Here is a 27,130-nt window from a genome sequence, read left to right on the forward strand (position 1 = left end):
ATTAGTTGCAAGCTTCACTATGCCGAGGATAAGCATTTTGCATCATCTTCAATTTGTTACCCACTTCATATTCTTCATTTACAAAAACAGTTAATGATCCTGTTAGCAAATGTGTAAACAATGGCTATTAAATAAGTAAATATACAGATTTAACTACTCCTTTCCTTTTGCTAATAAAATAAATCTTCTCTATTAGTAAACTGCTATACACAAATGTAGTTTATAGATGAATTGCACTTAGACATGAAAAAAAGCGCCCTGAATGTGCAGTGGTAGAAAGCATACAGGTATCTAGAAATGAAGCATTAGAAAAATTAATCACATTCCTTCAGATCTAACTGCCTGTGGTCTTCATGGTAGCATTCATTAAAGAATTAAAAGTACATTCATTTTCAAGACTTTTGTTACAAAAATGATAGCTTTACTATACCTTTAGGAATTATATCTGCAATTATATTACTTAACACTTTGTTTTAATACTTTTCTCAATGAGATGTTTCCACTCATTCAGATACTGGCTATAAAAGCAAAATGAAATGTGGAGTTGTTAGGATAAAAAAAATTAAAATTCTATTGCCAAAAAGGGAGAAGTGGTAATTTTATATTCTCATTGCTTTCTCTAAATAACTGTCCAATCTTCTACTTTATACTGGCAGTGTAGGTAACGAATATAAATCCCTTATATTTGTAAAGCACTTGGCTTTTTATTTGCAGTAGTGAGGCAGATGAAGTGCTGTGGCCAAACCAGCTAAAATTGGAGGTAATTTTTCTTTTACTTTATTGAGGTATACCATATATACATGAAAGCATGTAGAGTGCACTAATCCTGAGTGTACAGCTAGCTGAGTTTTTATGCCTCTGTAACCACCACCAGATCAAGATCTGGAACATCTCCAGAGTCCCAGAAATTTTCTTCATGGCCGTCCCTAATCAATAACGAACAACCCAATCCCCCAACCTCCAAGTCATAATAACCAGTAATGTGGCTTCTTAACACTGCTTGCTTTTGCTTATTCTTGGATGTCATAAGTGGAATTATGCAGCGTGCATTTTTTTGTGTCTATTTTTTTTTCACTCAACAAAATGTGAGATTCATCGATATTATGTCATTGGTGTGTGTGGATATAATTTTTTGTTGCTGCAGTGTAATATATTGTGTGAATGCAATACAATTATTCCTTCCTCTGTGGATAGATATTTGGATTGTTTCCAGTTTTTATGTAGTGTGTGAATGAAATAGTTTAAATACTTCTGCTTAAAGGTATCAATAAGCCAAAACAAAGTAAGAAATACTAAAAGACCAAAAACTAACAGCAGGGACTAATGTTAGCTTTAAACTTGTTGAACTTCGTGAACCTGAGCTTCAATTGTTGTAGTCTCTGAGGACACAGGACAGAGTAAGTCACAGCCAAATACCCAGAGGGGGGAAAAAGAATCTAATAGGAGTCTATTCTATTAAGCTGGAACTCTCATTTTAGGGTAGATGAGAAGTAAACCTAGCTCTGCAGGGGACTGCAAAGAAAACTGCCCATCTTAAAATATAGTACCAAGCATAGGAGAAAAAATTCCACTCTGAAAGTCCACGTTAGACCGATGTGAGTTTGAAGCCCAGTTTGTACCTCTAACTTGATCCTAAAAACTTCAACGCTAAAATTTGAAGTTTTTCCAGGATATTGGTGCCACCCACATACCTGGACTAAATAAATGCAAATTCTTTCTGGGAGAATTCACTTTTAAATAAGGCCTCAAAAATTCTCACAAAGATATAAAAATCACAAAACACAAAATGTGGCACCAGAGCAAAAGCCAGCAGAAATAGACCAATACATAAAATCGGTGTTAGAATTATAAAATAGATTATAAAAGAAAATGAGGAATCTGCTAAATGAAAGAAGAAATTGAAAATGTGAGAACAAGAGACCTCAAAAAGACTAAGCAGTTTTGGAGGAAAAAAAGAGAACAAAATAGAACATGTAATGATAGGGGGAAAAAAAGAATAATTAAAAATAGGACCAAAAATGGAATTGAAATATATAAATTACCTTTAACTAGAGTTCCAAAAGTAGATGTGAGAAAGGATGATGAAAAGATAATATTTGAAGAGATGACAGCAAAGAACTTTTCCTAACAGATGGAAAACCATTTATGAATTCCACAACAACAAAAATGAAAGAAATAAGAACAGGATCCGCTTCTGTATATGTCATATTGAGTATGCAGGAAACAAAGAGAAGAACCCATAATAGGCACAAAGACATATTACTTTCATGTGAATGGCGCTTGAACTGGCAACTGGAATCTTAAAAGCAACAGAAGCCGGGAGTGAAATATATCTCCAATGTGCTTAAAGAGTAATTAATTTAATTTAGAATAATATGCTCCATCAAAAAAATTTTTTTAATTCAAAGATATTTGATATTTCAGGTGTACAACCTAATGATTCAATATTAGTATATACTTCAAAATGGTAACCACAAGTCTAGTTGACATCCATCAACATATATAGTTGCAAATTTGTTAGCACGTGTGTGCGCATGTGGGTGGGGGCAGGTGGAAACTTTAAGGTCTACTCTCTTAACTTTTAAATATACCATTCAATATTATTAACTACAGTCCCATGCTATACATTATATTTCCATGACTTAATTTATAGCTGAAAGTTAGTACTTTTTAACGCCTTCACTAATTTCACTCACCCCCAATCCCTGCCTCTAGTGACCACCGATCTGTTCAACCATAAGCTTGGGGTGATTTTTTTGTTTGTTTCTTTAATTATTTGTTTCATTTTTTTCTTTAGTTTTTGTTCCGATTCACGTATGAGGTTATACAGTATTTACCTTATTCTGTCTGACTTTTTTCACTTAACATAATGCTCTCAAGGTCTACCCATGTACTATGGCTATATAATATTCCACTGTATATATACCGTGTTTTCTTTATCCATTATCCATCAATGAACACTTAAGTTGTTTCCATATCTTGGCTATTGTAAATAATGCTACTATGAACATGAGAGTACAGATATCTTTTCAAGTTAGAGATTTTGTTTTCTTTGGGTATCTGCAACCATCATAAGTCAGGGACCACTGTATAAGATTGCAAATATTTTCTCTCATTCAGTAGGTTGCCTTTTAATTTCATGGATGGTTTCCTGTGCTGTGCAGAAGTTTTTAGTTTGATGTAGTCCTATTTGTTTATTTGTGCTTTTGTTTCCTTTGATTTTGGGGTCAGATCCAAAAAATCATCACCAACACCAAAGTCACAGAGCTTGCCTCCTATGTTTTCTTTCAGGAATTTCATGTTTCACATTTTACATTCACATCTTTAATCCATTTGGAGTTAATTTTTGTGTAGGGTGTAAGATAGTGGTCCAGGTTCATCCTTTTGCATGTGGCTGTCCAATTTTCCCTACACCATTTATTGAAGAGACTGTCCTTTCCTCATTGTATATTCTTGGCTGCTTCTCATAAATAATTGACTGTATATGTGTGGATTTATTTCTGGGCTCTCCATTCTGTATATTGATCTCTATGTCTGTTTTTATGCCACTACCATACTTTTTATTATTATTATTATTTCTAGCTTTGTAATATAGTTTGAAATCAGAGACCATGATGCCTCCAGGTTTGCTCTTCTGTTTTTCAAGATTGTTTGGAGTTTTTTGTGGTTTCATACAAACTTTAGGATTGTTTACTCTGTTTCAATAAAAAAATGTCAATGCAATTTTGATAGGGATTGCATTGGACCTATAGGATGCTTTGGGTAGTATGAACACTTTAACAATATTAATTCTTCCTGTCTATTAGGATGGAATATCTTCCATTTATTTGTGTCTTCGATTTCTTTCATTAATTTTTTTATAGTTTTCAGTGTATAGGTCTCTTACTTCCTTGGTTAAATTTATTCCTAGGAATTCTTTTTTGATGCAACTGTAAATGAATGGTTAATTTCTCTTTTTTAAATTTTATTTTTTATTAGTTTCAGAGGTAGAGGTTCAGAGGTTTAGTAGTTCATCAGTTGCATACAACACCCAGTATTCATTACATCAAGTGCCCTCCTTAATGCCCATCACTCAATTATCCCTTTCCCCAACCCAGCTGCCCACCAGCAACCCTCAATTTGTTTCCTAGAGTTCAGTGTCTCTTATGGTTTGCCTCCCTCTCAATTTTCATCTTATTTTATTTTTCCTTCCTTTCCCCATGTTCGTGTGCTTTGTTTCTTAAATTCCACATGAGTGAAGTCATATGGTATTTGTCTTTCTCTGACTGACTTATTTAGCTTAGCATAAAACCCTCTAGCTCTATCCACATTAATTTCTCTTTATGAGAGGTAATTATTAGTGTAAAGAGATCCAAGAGATTTTTGATACTGATTTTGTATTCTGTAAGCTTACTGAATTTATTTATTTCTAACAGATTTTTGATGGAGTCTTTGTATGTAGTATCATGTCATGTGCAAGTAGTGACAACTTTACTTTTCCCTTTCCAATTTGAATACCTTGTATTTCTTTTCTTTTTTTTCCGCCTGGCTGTTCTGGTTGGTATTTCCAATACTATGTTGAATAAAAGTGCCATGAGTGCACATATTTTGTTATATTCCTGGTCTTAGGGGAAAAAAAACAACAACTTTAAGCTTTTGACTACTGAATATCATGTTTGTTATAAACTTGTCATATGTGACCTTCATGATGTTGATGTACATTCTCTTTATACCCCTTTGTTGAGAGTTCTTATAAATCAATGTTCAATTTTTTCAGATGCTTTTTTTTCATCTGTTGAGATAATCATATAATTTTTATCTCTCATTTTGTTAAAATGGTGTATCAAATTGGTTGAGTTGTGTATGTTGAACCATACTTGCATGCCTGGAATAAATCTCATTTGATCACAGTGTATGATCCTTTTAATGTATTATTGAATTTGGTTTGCTGGTATTTTGTTGGAGATTTTTGCATCTCTGCTCATCGGGGATTATTGGCCGGGGATAATTTTAATCTCTTGGGGCATCCTTATCTGGTTTTGGTGTCATGGTAATGCTGGCCTTGTAAAATGTGTTTGTAAGAGTTCTCTCCATTTCTCTGTTTTGGAAGACTTGAGAAAGATAGGTTTTCTTTGAGGGCCTGGTGTAGAACTCACCTCTGGTCCTGGTGAAGTGAAGCCCTCTGGTCCTGGACTTTTGCTTATTATGAGGTTTTTGGTTATTGACTCATTCTCCTTGCTCAGATTTTCTATTTATCGTGATTCACTCTTAGTAGGTTGTATATTCTAGGAATTTACTCATTTATTCTAGGTTGTCAAATTTGTTGGTATTCAAAGTAGTCTGATTGATCCTTTGTATTTCTGTGGTATCAGTTGTAATGTCTCCTCTTTCATTTTGGAGTTTGAATCCTCTGTTTTTTTCTTGATGAGCCTACCTAAGGTTTGTCAACTTTATCTTTTGAAAGAAATAGCTCCTAGCTTCATTGATCTTTTCTATTGTTTTCTTAATCTGTATTTCATTTATTTCTGCTTTGATTTTGCTATTTTTCTTCCTTCAGCTGAACTTGGAATTTATTTGTTCTTCTTTCTCTAGTTCCTTGAGTGTAAGTTTAGGTTGTTTATTTGAGATCTTTCTTATTTCATAAGGTATGCATTTATCACTGTGAATGTCTATACTAAAACTGTTTTCATTGTATCCCACAACTTTTGCAATATTTTATTTCTATTTTCATGGAAAATTAATTTCCATGAATTTCCAAAATTTTTTTCTCTTTTGATTATTCTTTGACCATTGCTTGCTCAATAGCATGTTGTTTAATCTCCACATATTTGTGCATTTTGCAGTTTTTTCTTGTAATATCTAGTTTCATATCATTGTGGTTGTAAAAAATGCTTGCTATGATTTCAGTATTCTTCAGTTTAAAAGACTTGTTTTGTGGCCTAATAGGATTTATCCTAAAGAATGTTCCAGGTACACTTGAAAGAATGTATATTCTGTTGCTTTCAGATGGAAATGTCTTATATTTATGTATTAAATCCATCTGGTTTAAAATGTAATTTAAGACTGATTTTTTCTTATTGATTTTCTGTTTGGATAATCTATCTATTGACATAAGTGGGATATTGAAGTCCCCTACTATTAATGTATTGCTGTCTATTTCTCACTTTAGGTCTGTTAATGTTTACCATATATATTCACGTGCTTCTATGTTGGGTGCATAAATATTTATCAATGTTATATCCTCTTGTTAGATTGGACCCTTTATCATATTGTAATGCCTTTCTTGGTCTCTTATTACAGTCTTTGTTTTCAGTCTATCTTGTCATAAGTATAGCTACTTAAGCATTTTTTTGGTACCCATTTATATGGAATAACTTTATCCGTCCCTTAACTTTCCATCTGTACGTGTTGTTACATCTGAAGTGAGTCTCTTATAGGCACCATATAGACAGCTTTTTTTTTTTTTAAACCACTCAGCCACTCCATGTCATGGGAGATTTAGTTCATTCAAATCTAAAGTAATTATTGACATATACTGATTGTCATACTATTAAATGTTTTCTGGCTGTTCCTTATTCCTTTCTTGCTCTCTTCCTTTGTGGTTTAGTAACCATCTTTGTGCTTAGATTCCTTTTTCTTTACATTTTCTTTATATTCTGTGTATTTACTCTAGGTTATGCTTTGGGGTTACTTACTTGTAACAACTTATGTCTATTTTAAGTTGATTCCAAAAAAAGTGTAAACACATTCTAAAGCTCTGCTATTCACATTTCTACTCTCCCCCACCCCAGTTGCTTTTTGATATCAAATTTTACATCTATTTATCTTGTGTATCCCTTAACTAATTTTGTGGTCAAAGTTATTTTTACTACTTTTGTCTTTTAACCTTGATGCTACCTTTATAAGGGATTAATCTGCTATCTTTATTATATGTTTATTTTTACCGCTGAGATTTATATCTTCATGTTTTCTTGTAAGTAACTGGTACCTTTTCTTTTTCACCTTAAAGAAGTCCCTTAGATATTTCTTGTAAAGCCAGTAGTGTTGATGAACTTTTTAACGTTTTACTTATCTGAAAAACTCTCTCTCTCCTTCAATTCTAGATGATAACATTGCTGGAAAGAATATTATTTGTTGGAATTTTTTCTTTCTGCATTTTAAATAATCATGACATTCCTTTCTGGCCTGCAAAGTTTCTGCTGAAAACTCTGCAGATGGCCTTATGGAGGCTTCCTTGTATGTAGCAGGTTGTTTTACTCTTGCTGCTTTTAAGATTTTCTCCTTTAGCTTTTGACATTCTAATTGTATGTTGCTCTGGTATCTTTGGATTCATCTTATTGGAAACATTCTGGGCTTCCTGGATCTAGTTGTCTTTTTCCTTCTCTGGTTTCAAGAAGTTATCAGTCATTATTTCTTTAAATAAGTTTTCTGCCCCTTTTCTTCTCTCTTTTTTGGTTCACTATACTGTGAACATTAGTCCACTTGATGTTGTCCCATAAGTGTCTTAACCTATCTTCACTTTCTTTTTCACTTTTTTTCCCCTGCTTTGATTGGGTGAGCACCACTGCCCTGTCCTTGCATTCACTGATCCTTTTTTCTGCTTCATTTAGTCTGCTGTTGAAGCCCTTTAATGTGTTTTTCAGTTCAGTTATTGTATTCTATAGCTCTGTGACTTCTTTTTGGTACTTTCTTACATTTTCTCTTTTTGCTATGGTTCTTACTGTGTTCATCGTTTCTCATCCTGAGTTTGGTGAGCAGCAGGGCTTACACTTAACCATCAGGTAAAATGCTTATTTCCATTTCATTAAGTTCTTTTCCTGAGATTTTATCTTGTTGTTCTATTCAAAATGTATTTCTTGGTCTATTCACATTGCTTGACTCTGTTGGTTTCTATGCATTAGGTAAAAGAGTTACTTCTGTTAGTCTTAAAGGAGTAACCTTATGTAGGAGGTGAACCTTACTGTTCAAACTTGCCCTGCCTTTCAGTTTTCTCTCAAACCTTTGTGAATGTCCAAGGAAACTTTGATTTTTAGTGACTCCTAGTAGTTGAGGGTACATCAAGAATTGTCAGTGTCCCAAAGGGGAGTATCTCAGTCAACGCCTAGATCAGGGCGATTGGAATCAGACCTTCAGGCACAACTTTTAATGTATGCAAATATATACAGTCTTAGCACACCACACGTGTAAGCCCTGCTGTTCACCAGTACCAGGTGATCTAGACTGTCCACTGGGCACTGGTTGAAAAATCAGGGCTCCAGACACGTGTAGAAGCTCCCATCTGGGAGATACAAAGTAGCTGTATCAAGGCAGAGGGAAAGCACAGAGATGGCATGCACCAGCCTACATTCACTGAGAGCATGCCTGGATGTTTGCCAAACCTAAAGCATGCCCCTCTGCCCAAAGCGGCAAGACACACAAATGAGGCTCTCTCACACAAAGTCTTGGTACCTCTAGATGGCCACTTCTGGGCTGGGCTCCAGGCTGGGTGAGTCCAAACACACAAGCCCTTTAATTGCCATTTCTCAGATTGTTTTAGCCTTGTGGGTCTCATGAACATGGGCCCCATTTGTTGTCAAAGCTAGAAGTTTTAGGGGCTTGTCTCTTATGTGCAGTTCTTAAAAATTGGGGGTGCCTAATGAGGGGTCAAACTCTTTACTCCTTAGAGAGAAGCTCTGGCATTTGAGTTCCCTCCTGACTGTGGGGCACCATGTCATATGGAAGTGGGGATTATGGCAAGATTGTGTCCCAGCCTTTCCTATCACTGTGTTGTGTGCCTTCTCTCATTCAACCAATGTATAGGAGTCACTCAGCCTATTTGTAGGACTTTTTCAGAGAAAATTTTTCCCTGTATAGCTGTAGATTTGGTATGTGCGTGGAGGAAGGGATTTCAGGATTCCCTTACACCACTGTCTTGAATTGGAGCATTACTTTTAATTTTTTGAGGAAACTCCATACTGTTTTCCATAGTGGTATGCCAATTTACATTCCTACCAACAGTGCCCAAAGGTTCCCTTTTCTCCACATCCTCACCAACACTTGTTCCGTCTTGTCCTTTTGATGATAACCATCTCATTGTGGTTTTGATTTGCATTTCCTGATGATTAATAATGCTGAGTACCATTTCAATGCTCGTTGGTCATCTTTGAAAAAAAAAGGTCTCTTCAGATTTCTGCTCTTTAGATTAGTTTATATTTTGCGATTGGGTTGTATGAGTTCTTTAAATATTTAATTCCTTAGCAAATACATGATGTGCAAATATGTCCTTCCATTCAGTTGGTTGCCTTTTTATTCTATGGATGATTTCATATGCTTTGCAGAACCTTTTTAGTTTGATATAATCCCACTTGGTTATTTTTGCTCTTGTTTCATTTGCTTTTGGTGTGAAATTAAAAAAAGAAATCATCTCCAAGACCAATGTCAAGATTACCACCTACATTTTCCTCTAGGAGTTTTAATTTTCACATTTTACATGCTTGTCTTTAATCCATTTTGAATTAGTTTTTGTGTAGGGTATAAGATAGTGGTCCAGTTTCATCCTTTTGCATGTGGCTGTCCAATTTTTCCAACATCGTTTATTGAAAAGATTGTCCTTTCCTCATTGTATAGTCTTGACAACTTTCACAAATTAATTTTTCCATGTATATGTGGTTCTATTTCTGGGCTCTCTATTCTGTTTATTTATCTATGTGTCTGTTTTTATGCCAACAACATACTTTTTAAAATTATTATTACTATAACTTGTTATCATAGCTTGAAATCAGGGAGCAGGATGCCTTCAGCTTTATTCTTCCTTCTCAAAATTGCTTTGCCTATTCAGGGTCTTTTATGGTTCCATACAAATCTTAAGATTATTTGTTCTATATCTGTGAAATGTGCCTTTGGAGTTTTGATAGGTTGGTACTTGTAGGTTGCTTTGGGTAGTATGGACATTGTAACAATATTAATTTTTCTAGTGCATGAGCACAGATAATCTTTTTGTTATTTGTGTCATCTTCAATTTCTTTCATGAATGTCTTACAGTTTCCAGTATACTGATCTCTTACTGCCTTGATTAAATTTATTCCGAGGTATTTTATTCTTTTGATATGATTATAAATAGATTGTTTTCTTAATTTATCTGACAGTTCATCATTATTGTATAGAAACACCACTGATTTTTGCACATAATTTTGTATCCTGCAACTTTACTGAATTTGCTTATTTCTAATAGTTTTTTAGTGAAGTACTTAGGGTTTTCTGTATATAATACCATGTCATGTGCAAATAGTGACAGTTTTACTTCTTCCTTCTTAATTTAGATGCATTTCATTTATTTTTCTTGTCTAATTTCTCTGGGTAAGACTTCTAATAAAAAAATAACTTTCAAAACATAAGTGAAATCAGGATCTTTTAAAAGTAATAAAAAGACATAATTTGCCACCAGCAGACTAATATTCAGAAAAATGCGATATGGGCAGAAGGAAAATGATTCAAGATGAAAGATAGAAGAAACAAGAAATAATCATGAGTAGTAAATGTTGTAAATATGCAGGTAAATCTAAACAAACATTGACTGTATACAACGCAATTTTGTAAGACAAGATTTTACAAGAACAAATAGACAACAGTAGTGTATATATTGAGATGGAGAGTAATTGTGATTAAAGTATTCTAAAAGCTTTGTGTTTGGAGGGTGAAAGTGTTGATTAGCTTTCATAATTAAGTGTAGTTGTTAAGACTCTAGAGTAACATAAATTAGGGTTATTTCCAAACAACTACATGGGAATATTGAATGAGAAAAGAAAATATAAAATACAGAAAGAATAGAATACAGAAAAAGTGCAATAGTAGAAAACACAAGATAGAAAAGAATCCCCAAATACTAGTTTTTTAAAATGGATTAAATGTTTTAGTTAAAAGACACAAATTGTCAAAGTAAATTAATAAAAATCCTATCCATATGGGTTTGTAAGAAGGGAATCTAAAATATTATAAAAGAGAAAGTTTGAAATTACATAAACATATGGAAGATTTATTGAGCAAATAAAATTTTGAAAGTTGAAATATCTGTACTGATATAAAAAATGGATTTTAAGGCAAAAACATCAGAAAGGAAGAGAGTACATATGATTTTCTTAATTCAGTACAGAAGACTTAAAATTCCAATTGTATATGTAACTATCAATATAACTTCAAAATAAACTTTAAAAATTGATAGTATTATAAAACAAAAACCCAGAAATAGACCAACACAAGTACAGCCAACAGATTATTCACAAAGATGCAAAAGCAATTCAATAGAGGAAGGATAATCTTTTAAAAAATTAGTATTAGAGAAATTGTTATCTATGGGCAAAAATGAATTTTGACCTAAACCTCACATCTTATGTAAAAGTTAATTAAATTATAGTTTTAAGTTTTGCACTTACATCTATAACAATTTTAAAGGAAAACAATGAAAAAAAAGAAAAAACCTCTGGGACCTAGAGAATGCTGAAGAGTTCTTACACATGAGAACAAAAACATGTTTCACAAAGAAAAAAAATTAAATGAATTTTATCAAAATAAAAAAAATGTTCTGGAAAGATCCTATTAAGGTGAAAAGAAGGTAAGTTACAGACTGAGAGAAAATATTTGTAACCCACATATCTGACAAAAGACTCTTATCGAGAATATACAAAGAAATCCCGAAACCCAACAGTAAAAATCAAACAATCTAATTAGAACACAAACAATTAAACATGAAGAGACATTTCACAATAGAGAATGGAAAATAAGGACATGGCAAATGAGCACATGAAAAGATGTTCAATATCACTGTACACCAGGGAAATGTATTTAAGACCATGATGAGATATCTTGGTCTAGTCTGTTAGAATAGAATTCTATTTAGCAGCTTAAAAAAATACAATCTCAAATGCTGATGAGGATGCTGAGAAAGTGGATCTGTCATCCACTGCATGTGGAATGAAATGTAAAATGGTACAGCCGCTCTGGAAAATAGTTTGACAGTTTCTTTAAAAACTAAACATTTACTTACTATACGACCTAGTAATTGTACTGTTGGGTGTTTACTGAGGAAAAAAAATGAGTTGCATGCCCACACAAAACCTTCTCCACAAATATTTATAGCAGCTCTAGTTGTAACAGCCAAAAATTGGAAACATGCTTCTGAAGAGGAATTTGGTTAAACAAAATGTGGTATATCCATACCATACAATGCTGCTTAGCAATAAAAAGCACAAGCAGTTAATACACTCTATTTGGATGGATCTCAAGGGCATTAGGTTGAGTTTTAAAAACTTTAAAATTTTTAAAGTTGCGTACTTTAATATTCAAGTTACAGAACATTCTCAAAATGGCAAAATTATATAGAGGGAAATGGCTTAGGTGTTGGCAGAGGTCAGGGATAGATCTGACTACAAAGGAGATGGCAGGAGAGAGACGGTACTTGTGATAAAAATCGTTTTGTATTTTGATTGCAACGGAATCAATGTTACAGGATCTACATGAAATTAAATGACACAGGTCTGTGCACACACTTTGCACCAAAGTCAATTTCCTTGGTTTTTAGTGTATATCATAGTTACGTAAAATATAACCACTGGGGGAAAGTGGGTAAAGTATAGGCAAGATCTCTCTCTATTCCTTTTGCAACTTCTTCTAAATCTGTAATTATTTTAAAATAAAAAGTTAAAAAATGAACTAGATAAGTCCATCATCACAGTGGGAGATTTTTAACATTTCTATTAATAACTAATAGCACAAGCTTTTAAATAAATAAATAAATAAATAGAAGAAGAGAAAGAAACTGGATGTAGAAGATTTTAACAACTCCATTAAAATACTTGTTTTATAGATATATGCATATAGGACACTGAACTAATACAGTAGGAGCATTACTTTAGAGCACAATTAAGTCATTAACACATAAACCTGCACTCTCACACTCACCCCAGTCTCATATAGCAGTATAAAACATCACAAATTTTAAAAAATCAATTATAAATTTCGTTTTCTAACTATCATATAATTAGTAACAAAAAGAAAACCTGGAAACTACATATGTTTAGAAATTAAAAAGCATGCTTCTAAGTAATTAATGAGTCAAATAAGAAATCATAATTGAAATTAGAAAAAAATTTTACTGAATAGCATATAAATAGCTATTAATAATAATAGCTATTTATTAATAATAAATAGCTATTAATAAATAATAGCATATAAAAACTGATGTCATGCACCTAACGTGCTTAGAGAGAACTCTGCAGCTTCAAGTACTATAGAAAACAAAAAAGCCTAAATATAAATGTATTAAGTATCCATTTCAAGTATTATAAAACAAAATAGTGGATCCCAAAGAAAGTAGAAATTAAAAAATATATATGAAGATAAGAGCAGAAATGAATGATATATAAAGTAATGATACAGTGTTCTCAACAAAAATCAAAGTTTGGTTCTCAATAAAACCAAAGTTTGTTTCTTTACAAAGACTAATAAAATTAACAAATCTCTGCCAAAATTGATCAAGACACAAAAGAAAGGAAATGCATTAAGTGACATTAGAATTGAAAAAGGGTCATTAACTACAGATACTGCAGACATTACAAAATGATAAAATATTTAGAAACCCTAAATGCTAATTAATTTGAAACTTGGATAGAATAGTCAAACACGCAGAAAGGTAATAGAAAAAACACACAAAAAATAAATTGCCCTAACAAACAGGAGATCTGAGCTTTTTTTTTTTTTTTTTAATAACAAATTACTCAAGTCAAGAATGGACAAAATGGTTATAAAATCTTCTTTTCCTGTTGGCTTGAGCAGAAAAATGCTAAAGAGGACTGTGATTGCTTTTAGCTTTGGTTGTGTGCCAAGTCCCATATCAGTTACCAGAGCTTCGGGATATTGCATTCACCCAAGTAAGCCTCATACTGGTACCTCGGGCCAGACTGCAGGAGTCAGTCAAGGGAGATACAACTACTTTCAACCCTAATCAGTAGGAAATGAAAAGGTACCAAAAAGGATGAGGAGGTTTGTCCTAGTTATCCAAAGACTTATAGATCACCCCCATCAGCATTCATTTTCTAGCTCTACAACTGTAAAATTGACCTGGCGAATAACAGTGTATGCAAGAGCTCCCCAAAGATGAAATGAAAACACCCATAGCTTCCCTTAGACGTAAGTGTAAAAGTGGTTCGTCAGTTGGGTGCTTGATTACAGTGCAATGGAAAATAACATGCTTTAAAAACTTGGCTCTTAGGCTCTAAAGAATTTTCAGGAAACTATACTATGGTAAAATAAGCTGAGCTTAATTTAAATTTCAGCCTAAACTCTGATATTCCATTTTTCACACAAAATCAATTCATTTAGAAACCAGTTTTCTCCTTTAAAAATATGCAGTAACTGGGGGAAAAAAAAGAAAATGCAGAAATACATGAGAAAATCTGAGATACCAACCATACTAGAAGCCTCAGGTCTTTGGGTTAATAGTGGACAATGTTGTGTCACTTTCCTTTCTGGATCACTTGTTTCCAGTCCTCATCAAATCTTTAAGCTTCCTGAAGTCCCTCAATGCTTTCATCAATACTTGAATAAGGGCCACTGCCCTGCACATTCGCATCAAATAGGAAACAAACATTGTTGACAAAAGATCAACTCATGCCAAGGAAAATTCATAGGGCACAAAGAAAGATGCTCCTTTCTTGTCTGTTTATTTTTCTGGACAACACATTGATTTTCACGGCAGTATCTTTTATTCTTTGTTTATTGTTGGTCTTGCAACCTTAAGGACTTTGAATTCTAGCAACTCAGCTCTATTTTATATAAAGCAAAGGTGTGGCAGGGCATCCCCACCATTACTTTTCCTCATAATCTGAGCTCCTGGAACCGCGCAACAGCGGAGTTATTCAATCTCTTTTAGGTCTTTGCATGTTTAAAGAAATATTTTATATATGTTGTTTAAAAAACAAAAAAAAACCCAGGGGCGCCTGGGTGGCTCAGTTGTTAAGCATCTGCCTTCAGCTCAGGGCATGATCCCGGCGTTCTGGGATCGAGCCCCACATCAGGCTCCTCCGCTGGGAGCCTGCTTCTTCCTCTCCCACTCCCCCTGCTTGTGTTCCCTCTCTCGCTGGCTGTCTCTCTCTCTGTCAAAAAAATAAATAAAATCTTAAAAACTAAAAATAAAAAAAATTAAAAAAAACCCAGACGTAGGAAATATGCATTATTTTAACGAGTAAACGCTGAATATCTATTCTATACAATGCATTTTGCTGGATCCAAGGCTGAAAACTTTATTCCTCCACCAAAGAGCCTAATAATGGAAATGGCAGCACCGCGTGAATTTTAGAAGTGGAATTTTCCTGATTATTTCATTCTCTTGAGCAAGGTTCCATTTATTCATTTATGTGTTCATGTGCAACAAATATGTAGAGAAGATTGTTTTTTATGCTCCCTAGAAAGACTTAACCTTTCTATATCCTGATTTCCTTAACTGTGAAATGGAAATGGGGTTGATAATACCACACTAGGTTGTTGCCAGGATTAAATGAGTTCGTGTCCCTGGAGCATGGAGAATGAGGTCTGGCACTTGGAGGAACTATGTACGTGCTGACTGTTGTTTTAGCCCAGGACCACTAAGAAGGCACGAGGCACACCATTAAGGTGCTGACATTTTACTGGGGAGGTGTAAGTCCAGGACAGTGAAGGTGAGATTAAAAAAAGGCGAGGCAAGAAAAGAGCGAAGTGATGGGATGTGTGGTGCTCCATACCAGGGGCCACTTCCCAGAAAGCTGCCAACAGACCAAGAGGACAGTCAGCAGATGATGTTTGCCACATACAGCTTCTCAGAAGGACTGAACAGAAGATCATATCTTCCTCCATGGGGGAGAGAACAGAGAGGAAATTAACCTGCCTCATCCCTTCAACCTCCCATTTTCCATCGAGTGAGCTTCATTCCTCACATACTCAGAGGCTGCTGCAGCTGATCATTCTGCAGCCTCTCAGGAAGCCGGCTTCCACACCCAGTGCTATGTATTCATCCCCATCTTTTTCTCTTATGCTCCAGTTTCTATTAACCAAGCAATACAATGGGAACCAAAAGCAACACCAAGGTAGTCTTAGACCTGTTTTTTTAAAGCTCTCAGTGTAGTATAGTTGATAAAAGCAAGGCTTTAGAATTAGATATGCATTTTGGCTTCAGGATCTGCACTTGGTAGCTGTACAAGTTATTTAAGCTGTCTGGGTCTTGTTCCTTCATCTATAAAGTGGAAATATTAATATCTACCTCCTAGAGCTATTATAAAGGATAAATGAGCAGTAAAGTAATTAGAGCTGTGATTGGCACATAAATGTTCAATAAATGTTTACTACTACCATAATTATCATTGCATACAAATGAGAAGATTGGAAAAACCCATTCAGACCACTTGCTGTGAACGTACTAGAATCACACTAGAAGGACACACCACAGCCTACAGCTACACAGGAAAAGTAAAATTGAATAATGACCATGATGGATTGGATCAACCTAGAAAGCCTGAATAAATAATTCAGAACTCAAACTGTATTTCTCCCTCACTTCCCTGAATTATTCACAAAATTGCCACTTCTCCCCACTTTAATTCACCTTTATAGATAACCAACATAAAGTCACTTTCTGGATCCTGATTTGATTTTTTGGCAGTCATATTCAAAAATATGTCATCAGAATCTAAATGCATTTATATCAGATATTGTAAAATCCTATTTTGTTCTGCCAAGGCAGAGTCAAATGAGAGTTTAAGGCCTGAAGGAGAGTATTCAACTTCAGCATATTTATATGGACATTGCATTGAGCAATGATATCACTATGGTGTTATTGATGGATGCCTTTGTGTTAGACATTTAAATTTTTTAAATTGTCATCTTCCTGCAGATTGTGCTGTACATTAGTGAAAGCCGTGCTTGCTTGAGACTTCAGCTTGGCTATTATTTGACATTAAAACAAGCATGCTATACAAGAGATCTATATTATATTAAGATAAAACAACTTAGTTGTTTTTTTTTTTTAACAATACATGACGTAGGGCACAAAAAGAAAAAAGGCTTTAATTTTCTTAACCTTCTGGATTTTTACTAGATGTTTATTTTACTTCTCTTTACTCTTGTTGCTCTTGAAGAACTTCAAAACTTGTACCCAAGGAAACTACACTTAAAAAGATGGAATTAGGAGAAAGAACAAACTTGTACTAATTTTTAAGATTCTAATTAGTTACAATACCAGGTGTCTTAGCTTAATACATTAACCTGTATTCCCACGTCTTGTCAGAATATATGGAGCAAGAAAACTGATGTGAAGTTTAAGCTCAGGCCTAAACAGTTGTTTCCAGCATTATTAAGTTTGTAAAATATTATGACGGGTTAAAAATGTAAGATTCTCCTGCGTTGCACCTCCACTTTGAGATTTTTATTCAGGAAGTTTATTTTTTTATTTTTAATTTTTTTTGTTTAACATTTTTTTAATTATTATGTTCAATTAGCCAATGTATAGTACATCATTAGTTTTCGATGTAGTGTCCAGTGATTCATTAGTTGCATATAACACCCAGTGCTCATCACAACACGTGCTAGGATGGTAAGTAAGTAGGTATCTGCACTCCTATCAGACAACCCAGGTGATGACCCTGATGCAAAGAATTCATAGACCACAGTTTAAACAACTGATGAAAATATATATACACTGTTTCTGGACCAGAGGAGAGAAGTAACATTGGTCTCCAGTAACTCTGATAAAATATCTTAAAGCATGTAGTAGCTAAATACTAAGACTGATAAAAGTTAAGGAATATTTTAATTTGAGGTCATAACAAGCTGTTTTCCCCAATTTCCTTGAAAATCATAGTTGTCTCATCTAAAAGTAAGTGATTTATTTCTCCGTACTCTTAACTGATATATTTACTTTTCTAGTCAGCAGGCATTCAAGAAGACCCACACCTCCTCAAATGGTTTCTAAGAAGGTTCTATGCTTTATACAACTTTATCTGCTGTTAGGGAATAGGTGATTACCAATATATTTCAAAAGATATACACACAGCCAATGATTTCTCAAGGAGTTTCTAGTAAGTTGAGAGTGTTTTACTTTGAATTTTGGCTCTACAATCCCTGACCATTTTCTTATTGTTTGAATTTTCCTAATGAGTCTTTCTGCACATTTGTTTAATGATGCTCCATGGTGACCCCTATCAATTTCAGAGTAGCCCTAGTGGAAAACCCGTAGTTGAATGATATAAATATATATACAATAATCCCAAATAAAGGGAATGCACATATATGCTTCTAGGCAGAATGGCCACAGTAAGTGTGGAAAACAGGCTAATTCCAATCAATTTGGTATCAGCTCCCTGCAGGACTGTATTATAGCAAACTGAGGAAGATTTCCATCTGACAAACGAAAACTACATGAGAAACAAGATTTTTTTTTTATTCTTTATGGACTCGTAGAAAAAGATACTCTTTATTATTATTTATAGACTCTCAGACTAAAACTCAAGCCACCACATTCAGGCATCAGAAAAAGCTGGGTAAGGACTACTAAATTTAATACAAGTGGTAAATGGGTTCTGTCGCTTTGTCATATGCCCATCTTAATATGTGGAAATATTACTACTTCCTGAATGGCCACAAATACAGAAGTCAAAAGTAATGTCCAATAGATATTTAGGTTTGGCTAAATAGATTTCTAGTCTACCACCTAGACAGGAAAATAGGAGTGCTTGATTTTGCCCTCCATGGTGACTCTGTCCACTAATACATGAGGGCACATCACATTTCTGCTCACTCCTCCTAATGAGAAGTGAGGGAAGAAGTCAACAAAATAATAGAATCATTTTTGGATTAGGGAGGGAAGGCTGAAGAATCTTCTTCCCCATGTAAACATGTATCATTTTAATTGTTAGAAGAAAACAATAAAAAGAATTTTTTATTGTTGGTTTAAAAAAGAAAATCTTCAAGATAGTTTATGTATTCTTTCCCCTATGGACGTTTTACTGGTCCTTTCATTTAGACATGTTCTTAATTTTTATTTTATCTTGTGAACATTAATGCACTATGTACACATCTCTAAAAGGTTGTTATTACTCTGTTTCATAAATACTGATTTAAATGAATTTCCCACCATTTGTTCAGATATCTATATTTAGTAAGGACTATATAATAATTACCACACTCAATATAGGACCACATAAGAATGAATAAATGATCTATCCCCCACCACCTCCACTGGACACTGACAGTCCAGTAGAGAATAAAGACTGTAATAGCTACAGAACAGTGAGAAGCTGATGTGACAGCTAATTGAAAACTAGATTTAGGGGAGCCTGGGTCACTCAGTCAGTTAAGCGTCGGACTCTTGATTTCAGCTCAGGTCATGATCTCAGGGATGTGAGATGGAGCCCTGCATCGAGCTACACATTCAGCACAGAATCTACTGAGACTCTCTCTCTCTCCCACCCCCTCTGCCCCTTCCCTTGCTTGCATGCTCACTCTCTCTCAAATAAATAAAATCTTAAAAAAAGAAAGAAAACTAGATTTGGAGTTTGAGTTTTATAGAACTGATGAAGAGATGACTCTTAGGCATAAACCAGGGATAGGATTGGTTGTTTGTTGTTTGATGTTTAGATCTTTGCTGTAAAAAGATGAAACAGATTATATGAAAACAAGGTTTGTGCTATTTTCTTTGGCTTTTTTTTTTTTTTTAAGATTTTATTTATTTATTTAACAGAGAGAAACAGCCAGCAAGAGAGGGAACACAGGCAGGGGAAGTGGGAGAGGAAGAAGCAGGCTCCCAGCGGAGGAGCCTGACGTGGGGCTTGATCCCAGGACTCTGGGATCATGCCCTGAGCTGAAGGCAGATGCTCAACAACTGAGCCACCCAGACACCCCTATTTTCTTTGGCTTTTTAAACAAAGTCACACTGTCAGCATTCACCCTTGGCAATCACAATCTTTCTTGCTTCATTATTCTGAATTTCTCTTTAACCCTTCTCCAGGCCCTTACTATTTTTCTCTTTATTCTCTCTCTCCTAGAACAAAGGTCAGCAAACTACAGTCCATGGGTCTGTGGCTTATTTTTCTCTTGGAAAATAACAATAGCTACACCCATCATTTATGTATGTCTGTGACTGCTTCTGCATTATAATAGCAGAGTTGAGAGGTTGTGACAGTAATCATGTGGCTGGTCCACAAGCCTATCATTTTTACTCTCTTGCCCTTTTAGAAAGTTTACTTATCCCTGCTCTAGAACAAGGTTCTATTAGGGTAGGGACTAAATCTTATTCAACTCTTTAATCTCAGCACCAGGCACAAGGATCAGGGATTCTTGACCTGAGACCTACCATAGGTACATGTTTCAGAGATGCATTAACTCTCTAAATATGCCTGCTACATTGAATATCACTGAGTAAGCATATTCATTTGCATATGCTCATTTATATTTATTAAGGGAAGATTTCTAACTTGTTCATATCCTCAAAAGAGAATACTTCTGGTATAGCCACGTAAGTGCCTATCAAACCAAATTGGTCATGGGCAACAACTATAAACTCTGGACATAATACAAAACGAAAAACAAAAAACAAAAAAACAAACCAAAAAAAACTTCCAAAAGGCACTAAGAAGTAAACAAAAATAGGCAGATTTTAGGAAGGAGTCAAAACTTGAAAGGGAAAACACTCAGTAAGTTTCTCTCTTTCTCTCTCTCTTTCTGTCCTTCCCTCCCTCCTTCCTTCCTTCTCCACCCTTCTTCCTCCCTCTTCCCACCCCCTTCCCTCTCTTTCTCTCTTTAAATGAAGGTAGTCCACAGTCAGAGCAATAGAGGGTGTCTAAAACTCTGAAAACCCAGTCTTCAGAACCAGAGGTCAGAGTTTGTGAAATCCACAATATCTAGAAATTTGGGGCAGGGGTTCATGGAAAGAAGATAGAGAAATCTCCAAATTCCCTCCCCAAATATCCATCTAACCCCTGAACCATACTTATGTAGGGCAGACACCAAACAACATAGATTAGAATAACAGGACTGGCTGGTGATGGGTAGTAAGGAGGGCACGTACTGCATGGTGCACTGGGTGTTATATGCAACTAATGAATCATCGAACTTTACATCAAAAACCAGGGATGTACTGTATGGTGACTAACATAAAATAATTTAAAAAAAAAAAAAGAATAACAGGACTGATAGGAGTTTTCAGCTATTGTCCAAAAGAGAGTTTATACTTTGAGTCCAACCAAGTTAATAACCTGCTAAAGCAAAAATGTTTCACTCTTAGAAATATAACAGAATCCAGAGGCTCCAATGCATAACATCCATAATATCTAGAATATAATTCAAAATTATTCAATATACAAAGAAACAGGAAGGTGTCACCAATACTCAAGATAATAAACAGAAAACCCCCAAATTATCTAAATATTGGAATTAATAGTGACTTTAGAGCAACTATTATAATTATGCTTAATAAGACAAAAACTATGCTCATAATGAATAAAAAGTTGAGAAATTTCAGCAGAAAAAGACAAATGATAGAAAAGAACGAAATGTAAATTCCAGAACTGACAAATACAATATTTCAAAGGAATGTGTGGCACTCTCCTCAAATTTCAACTTTATACTGCCTACTGGCTCACTGTTGTGTTGACTTGAGAAGCTTGCGTTTGTTCTCTGAAGAAGGAATATTCCATAATAGAAAGAAACGTCCTGAAACAGCACTGATGGTAAAGTTTTTGATCTATAAGAAAGCAACCAGTTGTAGCCTAAATAAATTGACCTTGAAACAATTACTTTTTCTCTCTGTCCTCTGTTTTCTTTAGCTAAAAATGGGGGTAATAATGATATTTCTGTATAATACAGTGCTTTGAATATTATTCCTATAACATGGCAATTGTTCAGTAAACTTTATTGGTGATGATGATGGTAATTTTTACTTGGGTTCTTAAAGCGCCTCTAAAACAGGAGTATAAGATGGATGGCTTATTCTGGCTGGTTTTGAAGAGGTAACAGAGAAGAGAGGTCAGGTCCAGATAAAGTAACCTAAAGGGAGATTTCCAAAAGCAAGGAGTCTGTTTCTAAGACTTAGGTCCTACTCCTCTGTGTAATTTGTCCGGTAATAATTAGCTTTTGACATTTGTGCTTTTCCTCTTAATTTAGTGTGAATAGTCTTTGTCAAATGATTCCTTTAAAGTGTCTTGTTAATACTAAAATAATGGTGAGATGATTAATTTCTAGGTGCTGATTTGAATAACATTAATCTTGTTGAAATCATTTGATATAAATGTGACTGTCACATGTATTTAAAAGGACTTGAGACAACTGATTGTTTTTGATCTGTCATGTCACTGCCATTGATGTTTGAAGGAACTGTGGGGTCTACTCTTTTAAGAGGCACATCTCAAGTGTTTGACACTCACTGATAGCAGTTGTAATCATAGCACATAGGGAGGGAATAAAGAATTTCAACTCCTTGTCAAGCAATTTTTTCCAGTCCTCCACCCGCACAGGGATTGAGATGCATATTTAGAACATGAATTCCAGTAATTTCTTGCCATTAATCTTAGGCAAATGTTCCAAGATGTGATTTAAATAACGGGAATAATTAGCATGTACTACTGAGTATGAAACAAGACCTTCCTGCCCTCATCCCAGCTCCTTTGGAAGAAGGACTTTTAAAAGCTAAAGGATGATGTCTTATGTACAGATCTGGGACCACACATAGAAAATATATTTATCAGGACACTCTTACATGTCAGTGCTTCTAGTAGGTAGCAGGGGCATACAGAGGAGTGAGACATATTCCTGTCACCATGTTCTCCCTAACTAGTGGGAGAAAGGGATCTAGTTTTTAAAATTTTTCTAGCCAGATACCTATTTTGTCCTCTACAAACATTTGAATTAATCTTCATAAACATCCACATAAATTAGGTGTTATATTTTGCATTTCTTTTTTTTTTTTTAAAGGAAAGCAGGTTTCATTTTCTTTTTTTTTTAAGATTTTATTTATTTATGTGACAGAGAGACAGCCAGTGAGAGAGGGAACAAGCAGGGGGAGTGGGAGAGGAAGAAGCAGGCTCCCACCAGAGGAGCCCGATTTGGGACTCGATCCCGCCATGCCGAGATCACGCCCTGAGCCAAAGGCAGACGCTTAACGACTGCGCTACCCAGGCGCCCTATATTTTGCATTTCAAACTGGGCCCTTGAGTCTCTTTTCAGTAGATAAGGGTGCTGGAGCTCAGGGAAGTTACATAATTTTCCAAAGTCATAGAGGTCTTGAGTAACAAAGTGAGGTTTAAATTTAATGTTCCTCTACAAAAATAATCATTCTTAAATTCTCCCTCCTTGTTAGTGAGAATTGGTTTTACATTTAATCTAGTGAGTAGGTGGGTATTGACTAAAGAAGGTGAGAAAGCAATACCCCCCAGAAGGAAAAATCTCTTCCGTAGTGGAGATGTTAAGTGCAGTGAAGTCAACCCTCCCTAATATAACTATTTGCCAAAATTAGGTAGGAAACTAACTAATTCTGCATGACAGAAACCACAATTCACCAAATAGCCTTATCATCTCTATTTTATATTGGTCAAAAATCACCTGTGGTGTTTGTCCAGTTTGGAACATCATAATAAAGAATATTTTTGTTGATAACTAACATATGCAGATAACAGTCCCCAGTTTGATAGAGAGGTATGCAAACCAGTGATAGCATATGAAAAAAACTGCATAATCCGAGAATGCTTTAAGAGCAGAAAATTTCAGCTGAGGTGCCATAGGAGGCAGGTTATGAAAGTATGAGAATTGTCTTTCATTGTGTTACGTGGATACACAGAAGAAAAGATTTAACTTGTTCTGTTTATATACAAAAAGGAAAACAAGCAGCTCTAGATACAAATTTCAAAGTGGTCTCAACTCAGTATAATCTCTCTCTGTAATTACTTTTCCATCATGGAAGCCTGCCTGCTCTTGGGATCTTCTTTATCCTATCATGGAAGGTATCCAATGAGGTCATGAGAAGTCACTTGCTAAACATACTGTATAGATGAGATGCATATCTTGACAAATAGAGGCTTCTGACTTCCGAATTTATAACCTATTAACCTTTAGGAAAATATAATGAAGCAGTTGAAATCTAGTTTTTCTCATCAGAAGATCCTGGTTTTATAGTTTCAGTATAAGGGAATTTGGGCAAGTTATTTAATTTCTCTGGGCCTCAGTTTTTTCACCAAATAGAATTGGTACCAGCGTACCTCATAAGACTACTGTGAGGATGCACGACTGTGCATCCAAGAGAATGCTTAGCGCCTTTTGGTTCTTACATTTGTTTATGCTCTCTGCATAAAAATTTCTTACCTGATGTTTCTGGAATCTTCAATACAAGGAATTGTCTAGGAATACAAATGTGAAGGTTAAGAAAGTGTTTCTCTAATAACAGTTGATGTCTATGGCAAGGCCCAGAATGTGTTTGAATGCTGGAGAACTAGGAAGTGGCCCCAGAAATTTATTTCCTTCAGCATTCGGTGCTAGGGAATGGTAAGAACCATAGGGTAGCTGTGGATTTACACAACAAGACTGTGATGAACATATTTTTGATGTGGTTTAAAAGTACCTGACACAACATTCTTTAGACAGACCAGCTTAAAATGTCCCTAAGTTCTAGTTGGATTTGAAGAGCTTAAAAATGTGTCCTGGGCACCACCAGTTAAAACTAGTTTAATACCTGAGGGATAATTATCATGGGTCTGGCTCTTCAATGTAACTTTTACTTCATGAATTAGTAAGCAGTGATTAGGGGCACATGGATGGTTGGGCAGGCTTTTCCTGTGGTCACCCAACTAAGCAAGTAGTTAGGGGCTGAAAACCAGACGGTGCACATCACCAGTATGTACACCTTGGCAAAGGGATGTATCTGCCCAGGTGAAAGGGTTTGTTTTTATGCTTCACACGTAGATGTCATATGACCTCAAATAGACCTGGGTGTGACAGTGTTTGCCTTTACTTTATTTGCTACATAGAAAAATTTAACTGCGGCTTTCAGTGTCTCAGTGTATTTTGAGAGATACTGAGGCTCAGAGTAGGTTATATCCGTTGGATTGTAAGATTCTTGAGGATAAAAGCATACCCATGTACAGAGTGCTTTTCACCAAAGAACACACAACAGTGCTCCTTCTTTGAAGTACTGCTTAGTAACAGCCAGGGTGCCAAAAGTCCAGGTCCGAGGGCAATACAATAGTTCAGTCATAGCTCTGTTCCCAAGTAGTAGACCAACAACTATACCAGAAAGTAGAACATAGCTAAAGTCATAAAACAGGTACAGAAAAATGCTACTGAACATTCTGGGAAGGTCATCTATGACTTATGTGCAAATGGCAGGCCTCAAAAAAAAAATGTGTCATGATTGTGAATTTATAGTACAAAGAACCCCCATGTCTTTTCACTTTGGCATCGCTTAGCTAACAGATGCTGTTGATGCTGGTCCTTAGAGTGCCTCTGCCTACATGTGTAATGCAGCAGAATTAGAAGATAGTTGGGTAATACAGAACCGTCTTCGGTTTATGTCTCCCAGTAAGAGGAGCCTCCTTCTTACAGTTATTACCAAATGTCCTGAACATTCAGAGGAGGAAAATCCTCAAAGGTTTTTGTTTTTAACAGAAATCATCACCGTTATTGCTAATTTCAGATGTTATTACTTTCCCTTTATTTATGCTGTATTTTTATTTGGTGAGCATAAAAAAATATCCGTATACATAAGGTCTCTATCATAAGTTTGTTTTCAGATATGGCTCCTCAAATTATACATAAAAGCTTGTACGTTTTTTTTCATTCTTCAACCCCAAATTTTCCTACAAAGGTTGTTTTTTGAAAACCAGTCCATAGCATTTGTGGAGAAATGTCCATCATTGCAAATTAATGAATTCTGCTTATGCTCCTTTAAGCAACATTAATCATGGTTTAATTGTAGTGAGATGTTGTGGAAGCCAGGATTCCATTTTGAGTAAAGTGATTTGTTTTTTGAGAACTTTTAACATCTACTCTCTTAACAATTTTTGAATATGAAATGCAGTATCATTGATTATTGTTACTGTGCTATGTATCATATACCCCTGACTTATTTATTTTATAACTACAAGCTTGTACATTTTGACCCCCTTCACCCATTTCACCCAGCCCCCAGGACTCACCCCTGACAACCATCAATATGTTCTCTGTGTCTATGATCTTGGCTTTTTGGTTGCTTATTTATTTTTTTAGATTCCACATATAATTGAGATCATATGGCATTTGTCTTTCTCTATCTGAATTATTTTACTTAGCATAGTGCCCTAAAGGTCCATCCATGTTGTTGCAGATGGCAAGATTTCATTCTTTTTTATGATTGAATAATACCCCATTCTATATGCCATATCTTCTTTATCTATTGATAGACACTTTGTTTTTTTTCTATATCTTAGCTATTGTAAATAATGCTACAATGAATATGGGAGTGTATCTATCTTTTCAAGTTGTGGTTTTTCTTTTCTTCAGATAAATACCCAGAAATGGAATTGTCAGATTATATGGTAATTTTTAATTTTGGGGGGAACCTCCATACTGTTTGCCATAGTGGTTATACTAATTTATGTTCCCACCAACGGTGCATCAAGGTTCCCTTTTCTCCACATCTTTGCCAACACTTGTTTCTTGTCTTTTTGGTAATAGCTATTCTAACAGATGTGAGGTGATATCTCACTGAGGTTTTGACTTAAATTTCCCTGATTACTGATGTTGAGTATTTTTTCATGTACCTGTTGGCAATCTGTATGTCTTTTCTTTTTGGAAAATGTCTATTCATATCTTTGGCCATTTTTGAAACAGATTGTGTTGATTTTTTTGACTAGTGAGTCATATGAGCTCTCTATGCATTTGGAAGATAACCTGTCATCAGATATATGATTTGTAAATATTTTCTCCCGTTAAGTTGCCTTTTCATTTTGTTGATGGTTTCCTTTGTTTTGTAGAAAAATTTTAGTTGGATGTACTCCCACTTATTTATTTTTGTTTTTGTTGCTTTTGCTTTGGAGGTCAGATCCAAAAAAATCATTGCCAAGACTGATGGGAAGGAACTTACTGCCTTATTTTTTTTTTTTTTTAGGAGTTTTATAGTTTCAGTTCTCAC

The sequence above is a fragment of the Ursus americanus genome, chromosome 14 (assembly GCF_024610735.1).
Source record: "Ursus americanus isolate L20-20 chromosome 14, mUrsAme1.1.p, whole genome shotgun sequence".
NCBI classification, from domain to species: Eukaryota; Metazoa; Chordata; class Mammalia; order Carnivora; family Ursidae; genus Ursus; species Ursus americanus.